The sequence below is a fragment of the Nothobranchius furzeri genome, chromosome 2 (genome assembly GCF_043380555.1).
Source record: "Nothobranchius furzeri strain GRZ-AD chromosome 2, NfurGRZ-RIMD1, whole genome shotgun sequence".
Classification (NCBI taxonomy): Eukaryota; Metazoa; Chordata; class Actinopteri; order Cyprinodontiformes; family Nothobranchiidae; genus Nothobranchius; species Nothobranchius furzeri.
Window position 1 is genome coordinate 81154769 of NC_091742.1, and position 14026 is coordinate 81168794.

Genomic DNA, 14026 nt, shown 5'->3' on the forward strand with positions numbered 1-14026 from the left:
CCTCTAGAGAGCTGTGATTGGCTAGCCAGAGTCCTGGTAGGAGCTGCGGAGGTTCCAATGGAGCATGACTAGACCAAACTTTGCAAAGCAAGAATTTGGTCTAGTTCACTAGGCTACCAGACCTGTGTATTAAACAAAAGCAGTTCTGGATTACCTCTCAATCTGTGTGTTAATAAAACCAGGCTGTGAGGTCAGAGAGAGGTCTGTGTGTGTAACCCCCAAATTCCACTACCTCCGCTCCGCTCCGGTCCGTCCCCGCCTTCCGCAGCCGCTCGCTTCCGAACTCAATTTTTACTGGTACCCGCTCTACAACGGCTCCGCTCTGGTGCGGAGACCTGAGGGGGGCAAACAAGCATGCGCGGGATTTTCGAGATCTTGCGATACAGTCCGAGCAATAAACGCGGAAGTTAGATCCAAACACCCGTTGTGTGGGAGAAGCATCGAAATGAACTGTTTAATCTGCCCATCATTTGTGTTGAGACATCAGCAGTGTTTGGATCAATAAAGTGTGACTACTTTGATAGTAGAAACTGTATTTATGGCTTAATTTTGTGCATTTAAACTTCAGCTGCCATTGATAGTGATTAAAAGTTGTTAAATCTGTGCATATGAAACAAAAAACGCATTTTGTTTATCGATTTATTGTGAAATACGGAAATTGTGCTTGCTCCTTTTCCTGTTGAGCCGTTGTGATTTATGTCCATTTACTGCGGAGGTGCTCCGGCGTCCGGCGAAAATAGGATCGATTCTATTTTTGCCGGACGCCGGAACAGAGGGCGGCGCACGGCGCCGCACTGCCGGAGCACGGCTGCAGTAGTGGAATTGCTCTGATTGACTACAACGGGATCAATTTTGCTCCGGCGTTCGTGTCGGAGCGGAGCGGAGGTAGTGGAATTTGGGGGTAAATGTGTGTTGACTCCTGAGCTCCCAATGTCGTAGGGGTTGCATAACTTAATTTTTTAAAAAGTCGACAGTCAAGTAATGAAAATCGAGTGGACTTCGACTAGTCGTTGATGACGTCATACACCTGAAGCGGCACGGGGGGGGGGGGGGGGGGGGGGGGTAGACGGTAGGTTCGCTAGAGTTTTTGACTATTAAAATTGCGCCCACATTTTCTAAGTTAACACATCTCTTTTAACAACGGTAGTTTCTGCTTCAGCTCTCTCCCCCCTCCCCCTGCGCAGCAGCCGCAAACTCACTGATGCACCTGCAGCCTCTCAGAGTTCCTGCTGCTTTAAACATTAAAATAATTATTTCATTTTCTGTTCCTCACTTCTGATTACCTTCAGTGGTGTTTGTTTGTTGCAACCAGGTACAAAAACAAACTTGTTTTTATTTGACTATTTTTTTGTCCTGCCTGTTTATTATCTTCCTGCATCTCCTCTCAATCCTAAAGAAAAACTGCTACCTGGGTTCATTTATATTCACCTTATGAGTTACCTTTGAACTGCAGTTCTAAGGTCTACCGACCGCAAAACAGCGGAGTGCTGCTGCTCGCCGGCCGACTACAACGGGACAGTTTTTGCTGTGGAGTTCGTGCCGGAGCGGAGCGCAGCGGAGATAGTGGAATTTTGGACCGCGGTGATGCGCCTCGCTCCGCAGCAGCAAAACGCATCAGGCACAAATAACAGACAGAAAACATTAAAGGAAATGAGCCGACATGAACGATCGCGTGTTTAATTTGTTTTTGAGGTGGTGACACCTGATTTGGCGGTGCTCAGGACGCAGATGTCTGGAGCACATCAACGATCAGAGCTTTGCATGCGCAAACTGGTTAAGATTAGGATGGGGGTGAGGGGAAGGTAAAATTGCAAGAGGGAAAAGGTCACAGTTTGGTTAAATGTCCGTTTTACCGCCGGTGTCGGTACAGACTCTCTGGCACAGCGCGTCGTCTCCACCTCCCGACGCAGGGGCTCATGACCTGCTGTCTTTTCCGAGGACTGCATCTTGTCAGTCATTATCACGTGACAGCGACTAGTCGATGACAGGCATAAAAAGTCACTACAGAGCCGTGAAGTCGACTAGTCGACTAGTTCATACAACCCCTACAATGTCGTAAATAATGGATGTGCTTCACTACTCTGCTGTTTTTGGTGAATATATGTTGGGCTTTAGCCTTTTACTGACCTCTGTGGGGTTAGTCCAGTATGCAATAAATATTCAGGGTAGACGCTGTGTCTAGGATATGTTTATGATTGGCTTAAAGCAGACCGCTGGAGTGGAGGAGACAAGGAAGGGGGGTACGCCTCCCCCTGCTGAATAATGACTACAAGAGAGGAATGAGGTAATGCCGGAAGGACCTAAGCAAGAGACGCTGGGAGGAGTCACAAAGGCCGGCAGAGTGCTTCCTGAGGCGGGAGTTGTCATGGAGACGAAGAGGAGACCAGAAGGAGGGGGAAGTGAAGAAATAAAAAGGGGGGCCCAGGAGGAGTTGGGGTTCGGGTTCGAGTTGAGTTCTGGAAGAGTTCTGTACGAGTTTGGCGGAGCTCGGTGGTTTTTGACCCGCTGTGTCGGGGTGATTGTCTGGATTAATTTTCTTTTTTTCATCATATTAAATAAAAACCTTGGTTCCTTATTGTATGGAACTTAAAAAGGATTTTCAGTGCCTGGGGTCTCCGGTTGGTGACTTGTAACCAAAAAGGTGAGATGCTGGTTACTTGTTATCCCACTCCAAGAGGTTTAGAGTCGTTAACCTGAGCAATACATAAGCTGCAGGTGACTAAGGTGTGTTTGGGTTTGAACAGAGTCTTCCTTTGAGCTGCAAGCAGTGCGTTTGCCGGGATCAGAGTCTAGGTTAATGGTGATCGCTGATTAGCTCCTATAGTGTGCAGGCAGTCTTAGAGAGCGACTGAATATCACGCCCACGCATAAATAGAAATACAAGACAACCCTGAGACGTAACGTCTGTTAAAGAGTCAGCTAGTTTGGGAAGATGGCTTGTAACATGGCGCCCTTAACGTGGGGCGGTGATTTTACAGTTGTGATGAAAAAAGCCTGTTAGTGAGCTTAGAAAGTCCGGAACTGGGAAATTCTCCGCAAGGGCGGACAATTGTCCATAAGGAGCCGGCTATATTGGTCAAGGGGCCGCTTAGGGAAACCTATGAGCTCTGATTCTGAAGTCTAGTAGCTGGAAATGTTTGGGACCTCCTAATCTGATTGAATCGTTTCTGTGGGAATACGTTCCCTCCACCAAGTGCACACGGCACGAGGAGGCTTTGTGGGAGCCTCGTGAAAGATTCTCACACGCAGGAAAGTGAGTGGCCTCGTAAAAGAATCTCTCAAAACAGAATTAAATCGCAGGTTGCAATTCCTGACCTCGTGGACGGAATCCGAGGCAGAGCCGCTAAGTTGTTGCCGGTGTGTGTGCACGCACACCCTGTCTTTAAAGGACAACGATTTTGATGCGGGTGATCTTTATGAGTAAAGGTACTCGTGTAACTGAAGGAAATTTAGGGATGGCTGCAGTAAGCGAATATGGTTCCGAGGAGGAGGAACGCGGTGAGAGAATGGCTGATATCGAGGGCTTGTGGGCTCATGATGACCCAGCTAGAGTGCGAGCGATACTTTCTGGAAAGGCCCAGAACGGGACAAGTTTCTCCCATGGGAGAGGGAACTTGCAGCTTGGCATAAATATTTGTTTCCAATTTTGTGCTTAGCTGATGGCCAACCTGTGTTACTGTACACAAAGGAACCAGAGCTTTGGAATTTCACATCCACTCACATGATTCCAGGTAAGGCTCTGACGTCCAGAAATGAGAAATGGGATGCAATGTTGCTCGATACCACAATTTCACTGATCCCCGAGGGTTCTGATGTAAAACCTAAGAAAAGGAAGGAGATTGAACCTCCTAGAGACCCGGAGAAGGGCATCACCTACTACACAGACGGGTCAAAAACCCAGGATGACGTTATGGCATTCTGGGCATGGACTAAATATGTACATAACAAAAGACCTCTCAGAGAAAAGGGAGGATTGCAGGTTCTGCTCAGAAGGCGGAGCTTACGGCTGTGTTAGAGGCGATGGTGCACCATGTGAGGACACATGGAAAATCCCCTGCGCTGATCATTACTGACAGCGAGTGGGTGTGTAAGGGGGTGAACAATGAACTACCCATGTGGGGAGAAGCATGGAATGACCAAGGGTCAGACTGGAGGACCTGTGAAGTTTACAGACGAGTGGGCTCTGGTTGCTAACTGTCTGAGAAAAGGTAACTTCCAGGTTCGACACCAGCCGGCTCACACGTTGAGTGACACCTCTGCTGTCAGAGGAAATGCTGAGGTGGACAAACTGGTTCAGGACAGGATGGTGAGATTGGTTTTGCATGACAGCACAGAGTCTGACCATGACCTGGTGAAGAAGTTACATGAGACTCTGGGACACCATGGCTTTCAGAGGCTGAAGAAGTGGTGCTTGCAGAATGCAGTTTGCATTCCCCATTTGGACTCTGTGCTGAGAGACATTAAATCACGCTGTGCTCTATGCTTGGAGCTGGGCAAACAACGCACAGAGAAAGTGGTCGGTGACCGCATTGGCCCGGAAGGTTTGACCTCTGTCTCATGTGACATTGGAGAGCTAAAGAGAACGCGAAGGGGCAATAAGTATTTCCTAGTGGTCAAAAGAAACAGGGGGGAAAATGTAGGAGGTATGTTTCCTTTGTCCAATATGACAGCAGGAAAGATTGCGGAATGTCTAGCGAGAATCCTGGTGTGTTATCCACAGATCAAAGCTATCAGGATGGATAATGCACCACATTTCAAAAATAAAGTTGTTCTGGAGCTGCTGGAGAATGAAGGACTAATAATCCAGTGGTCCATTCTTTACAAGCCACATACAAACGGAGTGGCTGAGAGAGCAGTTTGCACCGTTAAAGAGGCGATAAAAACTTTGAACTTGAAGGAATGGGATTCTCCAGGAGCAGTTCTGGCTATTAATAAGGCTCTGTTAGAACAGCCTTTGAGACAAGAAACTGCTAAAGACACACTCTCTGTCTCTCCACAGGGAGAACAAGAGAGGAGCTTCCTGCATAAAAGACCCCAAGATGGGAAAATTGAAAAGATTGAGGGGAGCCAGGAAGGAAACACAACCAGATTTGCAACCCCTAACCAAAGAACAGTCTGGCTTGGAGACTGTAAGAAAATGGGTCCCACAAAATGAATGTGGAATTGCATCCCCAATATGGCTGCTGAGTGCATCGAGTTCAGGAGGAATTACATTAGGTAAAGTTAAAGGGCAAAGTTGTAATGAGGAATGCTTCAGCTGGTCAGTTTATAGACCTGGAGCATGCGCAAACTGTGGTGAGGAGGTTGCTGAAATAAAATGGGAAGGCCCGAGAAGGCGTTACTTTAAAGCTGCTCCATTCTTCTCAGACCGTTGTTCAGTTTGAACTTCAGCACATCACGCCCGCACCATACTTAGACCTCTGAATGCTGCCTTATTGGCATTCGTGTTAACGCGCAGTTGAAAGGGTGGACCTGATAAAGTGGTCTGCGGGTGTGTATTATTTATGTATATAAAAGCTTCCTGTCTGGCTTGTGTTTCTTAACAACAGCAGGATCTTCTAGACGATCACAGCATGGTGCATGCAGCCATGACCTGGTAAGGTTTGTGACCCATTGAAAGATTTATGTTACTACATTAAATATGACTCTTTTTAATAAAGTGTTACATTTTGAATTAGGACTCCAGTGACTGGACTAAAGTTGACCCAGAAGTCAAAAAGCTTAATGAGATCCAAACCCACAGGTGATGATCCCATGTTAATACGGCCTTGCTATTGGCTTATTGGGGCAACAGTAAACACATCCTACAGGTGTTCACTAAGGTGTAGCTACAGTACATGTGAATCAATTAAAGTGAATGAAAATCTAAACCTACATAAAGTGCCGGACAAACACCAAATGTTTTTCTCTTCCTTTTGTAGCCTGCAGTCAGACAGAGGACGCTTTGAATGCAGCCTCTCATCACTGCGTTGGGTTTGCAAGGACCCAATCAGCTTTGAGTACCAGTTTGACTCATGGGAGCGACATAGAGAAAGGCTTGCCTGCATGGATTACATACCCGCTGGACCCCTGATGGACATTTCAGTCACATCTGGAAACATGGACGAGGTTTATCTGCCTCATTGGATTGGTGCGTTATCTCACTAAAACGTTCAGACATGCCCGATAAATAACAGCCAATGCTCATGCTGTTTGGCCTTCTGTATTGTTGGATTTCCATTAGATACTGAATCAACAAGTCCAGACATGTTTGCAGTTCTGCATAAGGACTCCTGCGGAGAGTCAGTTGAAAATGTGCCAGAAGTGACTTCTGCCCATGTGAAGCTAGCCCAACCAACCTTCTCCCCTAAGGGGGTGATCTTTCGGATAAGGCTCGGCTTACCGGTGAAAGTTCACCACGATGTTTTAATTTTCAAGACCAAACAGGAGTTCCTCACACTACATGTTTACCTCGTTCCACCCGATCCTGATCTGCAGCAGGTTTGTGTCAGTAATCCCTGGAATCTTCTCACATAGCTAACGATCGTCTGGTATTTTTCAGTTGGAAGCTAACTTGTTTCCTTTTTGATTTTATGACAGAAAGTGGAGAGAAATGAGTCATCTTTTGGATCACTGATGATCCCAAAGCCAAGTCCAGACAGGTCTCTGTAAATGCTGGACCATTTTGTCTTGGCAACAGACACAGACGATGCTGAAATTCAACCAGATGTAAGGGATCCTTGAATATTTAAATTTTGGAAACAGTTTTTTGAGCCTCTATGCAGTATATGAAAGTTTGTTAGGACTCAAAATGGTCCAGGAGCCCTGATAAATGGCCAAACACTTCCCCATAATAATGTCCACAATGTAAAGAATGGCTCACCCCGCCCACTCTGCCAGGAAATTAATAATTAGTAAGCTGTGTGCTGACTGGCTGGCTTACATCTACATCGCTATGACACTACCTGAAGTTAGAAACACTGTCTAGAGCCATGTACAGTGTCCGGATAAAGGAATAGACAAGTTGTGGATCAATCTGCCAACCATTCAAAGTCTGGGTATTCCCCAGTACACCCTGGACATCCTTACTTTCCTCGTCCAACAAAGGTTGTTAGCAGTAGCTTTGGCTAGCCTTGGTTTGTGGTTAGCATTGCTGCCACCAACGTTTATAAAGACCGATTTGGCGAGAAATTTGTGTAGATCACCATCTTGCTGTGCCGCTATTGCTGCTGACACGTGTCAATGATTCATTCATTCATTATGTCATTGTAAAACGACTCTCTGTGACAGCATTATATTAGATAGTAGCTTCCAGTAACTGATGAAGGTATATTCAATTAATAACAATGTTAATTTATGAGTTAATCATTCGTTTGAATGATAAACAGGAAAGATTAACAAGGAGATAAGAGACACTGCACATATACCTAACGGTGACATTTAATTATTATGGACAGAAGGTTTGGGTGATTGGAAGAAATTATTTGACCATCCATGATGGGCTGAGCCTTGTAATGGTCGTTTTTACAAGTTTGTTAATAATGAGTCATGACTCGTGCAGGTGTCATGCACAATGCACATCACTGAGGTAAGATGATCCATCATGGTTCCCATCAGAGCACCTGATCACACTTTCTCCGCACCTCACTGTTGACAGTGTGTGCAAGCTGAAGAGGAGCTCGGAGCACGTCTGTCACAGACCTATGCCAAGCACTTCCAAATCTGGAAACTGGAAACCCTTTTTTTCAAAGAGCATCACCAACCTCTGGTTACTTCATTAGGAAAAACGTTCTCTGATTTAAAAACTTTGGCTGAAGTAGTGCTTATTCCATCACACACTTCCAATCCAGCCACCTGTGTGGCACCTGAGCTCGGATTCAGTCTCTAGAACAAAGAAACAACCACGAGTCTGTCCGAGGCAAAGTCTACAACCTCTTGAATGTAGCCTCTTCAGCATCCCTCTTAGACATCAGATTACAGACGGACAAGCAGGTGCACAGTTTAGGTTTACGTGGATCAGCAGGAATGTGCGTTCTGTCGCAGCAGGTCAGAAGTTCCTAATTAATGAGAAATTGACCAAACAACTTCTACTAAATTGACATTGATGAGTGCACACATCCTCCCGGCCTTCCTAGACAAGTTCACTAAAGTGACAACTTCACCTGCGGCTAACTGACTGGGAACCATCACTACTGTAATGGTGCCAGCTGAACTTTTGGTTATTTCGCTGAATGGGTCTCTATGTGGCAAGGAGGAGAAACGAGGGCCCGGGCGGGATTCAATACCCAGACTCCTGGGTGAGAGTCATGTGCGCTAACCAGTCAGCCAAAGGGACATCCCCTTGGCCAAGTAGCCAGGGCGCATGATCAAGGATGCAGTGACAGGACGCTCACACCGCCACTTATACACACACTGCTGCATCTGGATTCCTGACCGGCACCAGAAAGAATGGACATGTCACGCGTGCCTTAGCCAATCTGCAGTGGCTTCCAGTTTCTGTCAGCGCTAGGTTCAAGATATTTGCTTTTGTTTTTAAGTCTCTGCAGGGTTGTACTACAAACTTTCTGTCTGAGTTATTCGATGCTACCCATCTCGTGCACTGGTCATCACAGCGAGACTTGCTGGTCGTTCCACATATGAAATGCTCGACTAGAGGAGGCGGGGCTTTCTCGGTTTTGGCCCCTAAGCTGTAGGACGACCTTCCACTCGAGGTCAGACAAGCACCCTCGGCTTTTAACCCTTTCATGCATGAATTAGGAAATCTTCAACTATGATTTTTTTAAAACAATTTTTTTCATTCACCTTTAGGTAGAAATGAAACAAATTTCAACAAAAAAAATTTTCCTTCAACATTTAATTTACAAATAATGCAATAAAGTCTTCAACAGCTGCGCTTAATGGTAAAAAAAACAACAGTTTTGAGCAGCTGTCCACTGCAGAGACCATTATGAATGAAAGGGTTAAGAGTCGGCTGAAGACTCACTTTTTTACAGTGACTCAGCACATGAGTTAGCCACAATTTTACACAATTTAGCTCATTTTTATCCATTTTCATTTAGTTTTTTTATCAACATTTTTTTGCTTTTATCTCCTGCTTTTTGTTGTTTGAATGTATATTTTGTTGGCCCTTGCACAGGTCAGTGATCACCTCCTGGCTGATGGAAAGCTCTTTATAAATAAAGTTGATGATGATGGTGGTGTTCCGCCAACGCTGAAGTGGGTTGGGTCAAGTTAAAGAGGGTGTGTCTAAGCTCATGACGTGTTAAACCAGAACAAACCATTTCTCCATGACACCAAGTCTGAGCTTGGTCACACTACAGGGGCAGGTCTACAGCATCTTGTGTCCAGGAACTCTTCATCTAGTCACAAACTTCTCCACCATGTTGACACGATGGCAGCTACGCCACAGTCACATAGAAATGTGTTTAAATTCATCTTGACTGTCGTTTTTAGGTGTTTCGCTGCCCTTCGTTTACTTGTGTTTAGGAGAACATCAAAAGTCCTGCAGCAAAGTGACATCGTTTCTTTCTTCACAGAAAATAAAGCTCAGATATGAGAGGAGAGTGTACTTCGAGGTGTTCATCAGAAATGCAGACCGAGACTTTAATTTAAAGCTTAAAACAGAAAAGAAAAACGGCACAGAGGAGATTATCCGGATCTGCACCATTCGAAAGGGTCGGTGAAACATCGGACATAATGCTTGCCAGCTAGCATGTAGAGATTTAAGTTTGGTAGCGTGGTGACCTCGAATAACCCTCTTGTCCCTCATTTTAGGTGACTACAAATATCCAAACGGTGAACACATGCAAGGTAAAAAAACATAATTTGTTCTCAAGAGCCTCAAATACTTTAGCTCTCATCAGATCCTGAAAACAAAGTGTGTATGTGTGTATGAAGTCACGTTGATAATCTTTACCACAGGTCAGCACTTCTTGGATCTTCATCGAACGGCTTTGATCGACAGAGTGAAAGACACAGCGCACCTCCTGGATAGGCTCCTGGACATCAACTTGATCTCAAACGAGAAATATGATGCTATCAGGGCACGAACACAAGCAGAGCATGAGCAGATGAGGGACATTTTGAGGTGTGTGGATTCCTCTGGACAACAAGGAAAAGACAGCTTCCTTAAAATCCTTAAAGGGATGAAGAATCTGAAGCCTCTCCTATTAGAGCTCGAGGAAAGCCGAGAAGAAGACATGATTTAGCAGAGGAGGTGGATCCAGAACCTGAGCTAATATGAAACATCTGGAACAAAAGATTCAGCTGAAGGACAGTGTCTGAATCTTGATGCTTTAGTCCTTTTCTGTTGACTAACAGCTGGACTAGTTGGTTTGGTCCAAAGTGGATTTTGCTCTGGGAGAAGATCTAAAGTCCAAACCTGGGCCCAAACTGCAGCTGGAACCTAAAGCAGGAACACCGTTCTCTTTTTCAGGAACTGTTTGGTGCACTGTGATCATTTCTGGTAACACTTTATGATAAGGGTCCCTTTATTAACATTACTTAGTGCATTATCAAGCATTAATAAACTATTAAAGTATTAACAACTGCTTAACCCTGCTAAGCAGACCCCTACACCACCCCACCACCCTCTGTGCTAACCTTAAGGACACTTGATAAAGGGACCCTTATCATAAGGGGGGCAGCAGTAGCTCAACAGGTTGAGCGGGTTGTCCAGTAATCGTAAGGTTGCAGGTTCGATCCCGGCTCCGGACAGATAATACTGCTGTTGTGTCCTTGGGCAAGACACTTAACCCACCGCCCTGCTGGTGGTGGTCGGAGGGACCGGAGGCGTCTGTGCTCAGCAACCTCGCCTCTGTCAGTGCGCCCCAGGGCAGCTGTGGCTACATCGTAGCTCATCATCATCAGTGTGTGAATGAGTGTGTGAATGGATGAAAGATACACTGTAGTGTAAAGCGCTTTGGAGTTCTTACTCTGAGAGGTGCTATACAAGTGCGGGTCATTTATTATAACTTTTTATTTCTCTTTTGCTAAGCTCACACCATCCCTAGAGCTGTCATCCCAGCAAAACCATCCATACAGCACAATATCTCAATCCAAAATGACTTCCTATCTCTGGCTCCTTCAAAGGCAGTTTGAAATCTGGGTGTTGTGATTGATGAACACCTGACCTTTAAAGATCATGTTGCCTCTGTTGCTCGTTCATGCCGCTTTACGCTGTACAACATACGAAAGATCAGACCATACCTAACACAACATGCCACCCAGCTCCTGGTGCAATCTACTGTCATCTCCTGCCTCGATTACTGCAATGCCCTTCTAACTGGTCTTCCAGGCTGTACTGTGAGACCTCTTCAAATGGTCCAGAACACAGCGGCGCGTCTGGTCTTCAATCAGCCAAAAAAAGCACACGTCACCCCTCTGTTCATTGAGCTCCACTGGCTACCGCTAGCCGCACGCATCAAATTCTAATTGCTAACACTAGCATACAAGATGGTACGGCTTCCATCTACCTGAATCCTCTTGCAAAGGCTTACGTCTCGGCCCGGCCGCTCCGGTCATCACAGGATCGTCAGCTAGCAGTGCCTACACCACGCTCAGGACAATCCAGACTCTTCTCATGCATCGTTCCACAAATGTGGAATGACCTACCAAGCACTACCAGGACAGGGGCTTCCTTTTCAATTTTCAAGAAACTCATGAAGACCCTGCTCTTCAGAGAGCATCTTCTAAACTAGCACCCTCCCTGCACCCGTCCCCCTCTCTACTGTTCACTCCTTGTTCCCTCCTCTCCATGATTAATGTCAAGTTGTTGTTGTTATTGTTGTTGTTAGCCTCAAGGGCAACATGCCGATTATTACTTGTAAGTCGCTTTGGACAAAAGCATCTGCTAAATACATAAACATAAACATATTAAATATGAATTGAGCGTAGCTAGCATAAGTGTTCGACAACTGCTTACATACAGATGTCAACCACAGAGGGAGAGCGTGCGTTGAGGACGTTCTAATCTGTTGCCCGGCTAGAGGTTCATGGACAAGAGGCATTGCTTCCAGTCATAATCATAGAAGTAGGGAGGTGGGCTTAAGGTGTTATACAGTTTTCTGCCTCTAGATGGTGCTGCCCCATTCAGGGGTAGCATCTTCAGCATGGCATCCCCTTTTCCTGGACACCTCCACTAGCTCCTCCAGCAAGACCCCTAGCTGTTCCAGAGACAGACTGGAGATGTACTCGCTCCAACATGTCCTCGTCGACCCAGAGGCTTCCTGCCGGCAGGACATGCCCAAAACACCACCCCAGGAAGGCATCCTAACAAGATGCCCGAACCACATCAACTGGTTCCTCCCAATGCAGAGGAGGAATTGCTCTACTCCGGGTCCCTCTCGAACGACCAAGCTCCTCACCCTCTCTCTATCGCGGAGTACCGGCCACCCTCCGGGGGAAACTCATTTCAGCCACTTGTATTCCCGAGCATGTTCTTTCGGCCATTACCCAAAGCTCGTGGTCATATAGGTGGAGTGGGGCATAGAGTGACCGGTAAACCGAGAGCCTCGCCTTCTGGCTCAGCTTCTTCTATACGACAGATCGGTCTGCATCACTGCAGACGTTACCCTAGTCCGCTTGTCAATCTCACGCTCCCCTCTCACTTGTGAACAACACCCCAAGATACTTAAACTCCTCCATTCGAGCAAGGCCAGATTATAATACGGGCAAACTGGGCACAGGACCAGGGGCCCACAGCCACAAGGGGGCCCACGCAAGCAGCAGTCTTTTTATTTTTTTTGTGCAGCAGTCAACATTGGACAAACAAGTTAACAAGTAATAAAAATTGTGCCCACATTTTCTAAGTTAACACACATTTCTTTTAACAACTGTAGTTTCTGCATCTTTACTGTTCCCCTGCTGCTTCAGCCCCCCTCCCCCTGCGCAGCGGCCGCAAACTCACTGATGCGCCTGCAGCCTCTCAAGAGTTCCTGCTGATCTAAACATTGAAAGAATAATTTCATTTTCTGTTCCTCACTTCTGATTATTTTCAGTGGTGTCTGTTTCTTGCAAACACCAGGTACAAAAATGAGTTTGTTTTTTATTTGACTATTTTTCTGTCCTGTATGTTTATTATCTTCCTGCATCTTCTCTCAGTCCTAAAGAAAAAAACTGCTACCTGGCTTCATATATATTCACCTCATGAGTTACCTTTGAACTGCAGTTAAAAATGATCTACTGACCACAAAAATTGCGGGAGTGCGCGCCGCACCGGTGAGGTGAATTCACCGGAGGACAAAACAGGATGCGCTCTACTCCACAGCAGTGAAACACATCAGGCACAAACAAAAGGCAGAAAGCATGAAAGGATATGAGCCGACATGAACGATCGCGTGTTAACTGTGTTTTTGAGGTGGCGACACTTTGAGAATGTCACTGCGGCCGTGCTCAGGATGCAGCTGTCTGGAGCGCATCAACCATCAGCTCTGCGCTTAGGGGCCCTAAGCACATTGTGCCCAGAGGCCCCTGCAATGATAATCCGGCCCTGCATTTGAGGCAGGACCTCTCTCCCGACCCAGAGTTGGCAAGCCACCCTTTTCTGGTTGGGAACCATGGTCTCGGATTTGGGAGTGCTGATCCTCATCCCAGCCGCTTGGTGACCTTTGAGAGAAAACTCTGAATTTTTGCTTCAAAAGAGCCACGAGGATCCCTGCACAACATAATAAACTATAGCGAGACTGGACCACTTGTTCTGTTAGTTACACTAAATATTTTCTGTAGAGCATTGTGATCAAAAGCTTACATTTCTGAGCTAATAAATCATAAACGGTGCAATAATGCATCACTGTTGTGTAAATAATGTCTAGTACTTCATTCTGAACAGCTTCCACGAGAAAACAAGAGCTTTCTAGAGTGGATCGATCTAAATGAGCTTTCTCAGGTTTAAAAGATTTTTTTTATACGAGTATAAATTCATTAACTTATTAAAACAGTTAAATATTATGTCTGATTTGTATTCTTGTAGAAAAGCTGTTACAGAACGAAAGGCGGTTATATTTACTCTGAAACAACTCCACTACATGAAGGTGGGTGTGTGTACGGT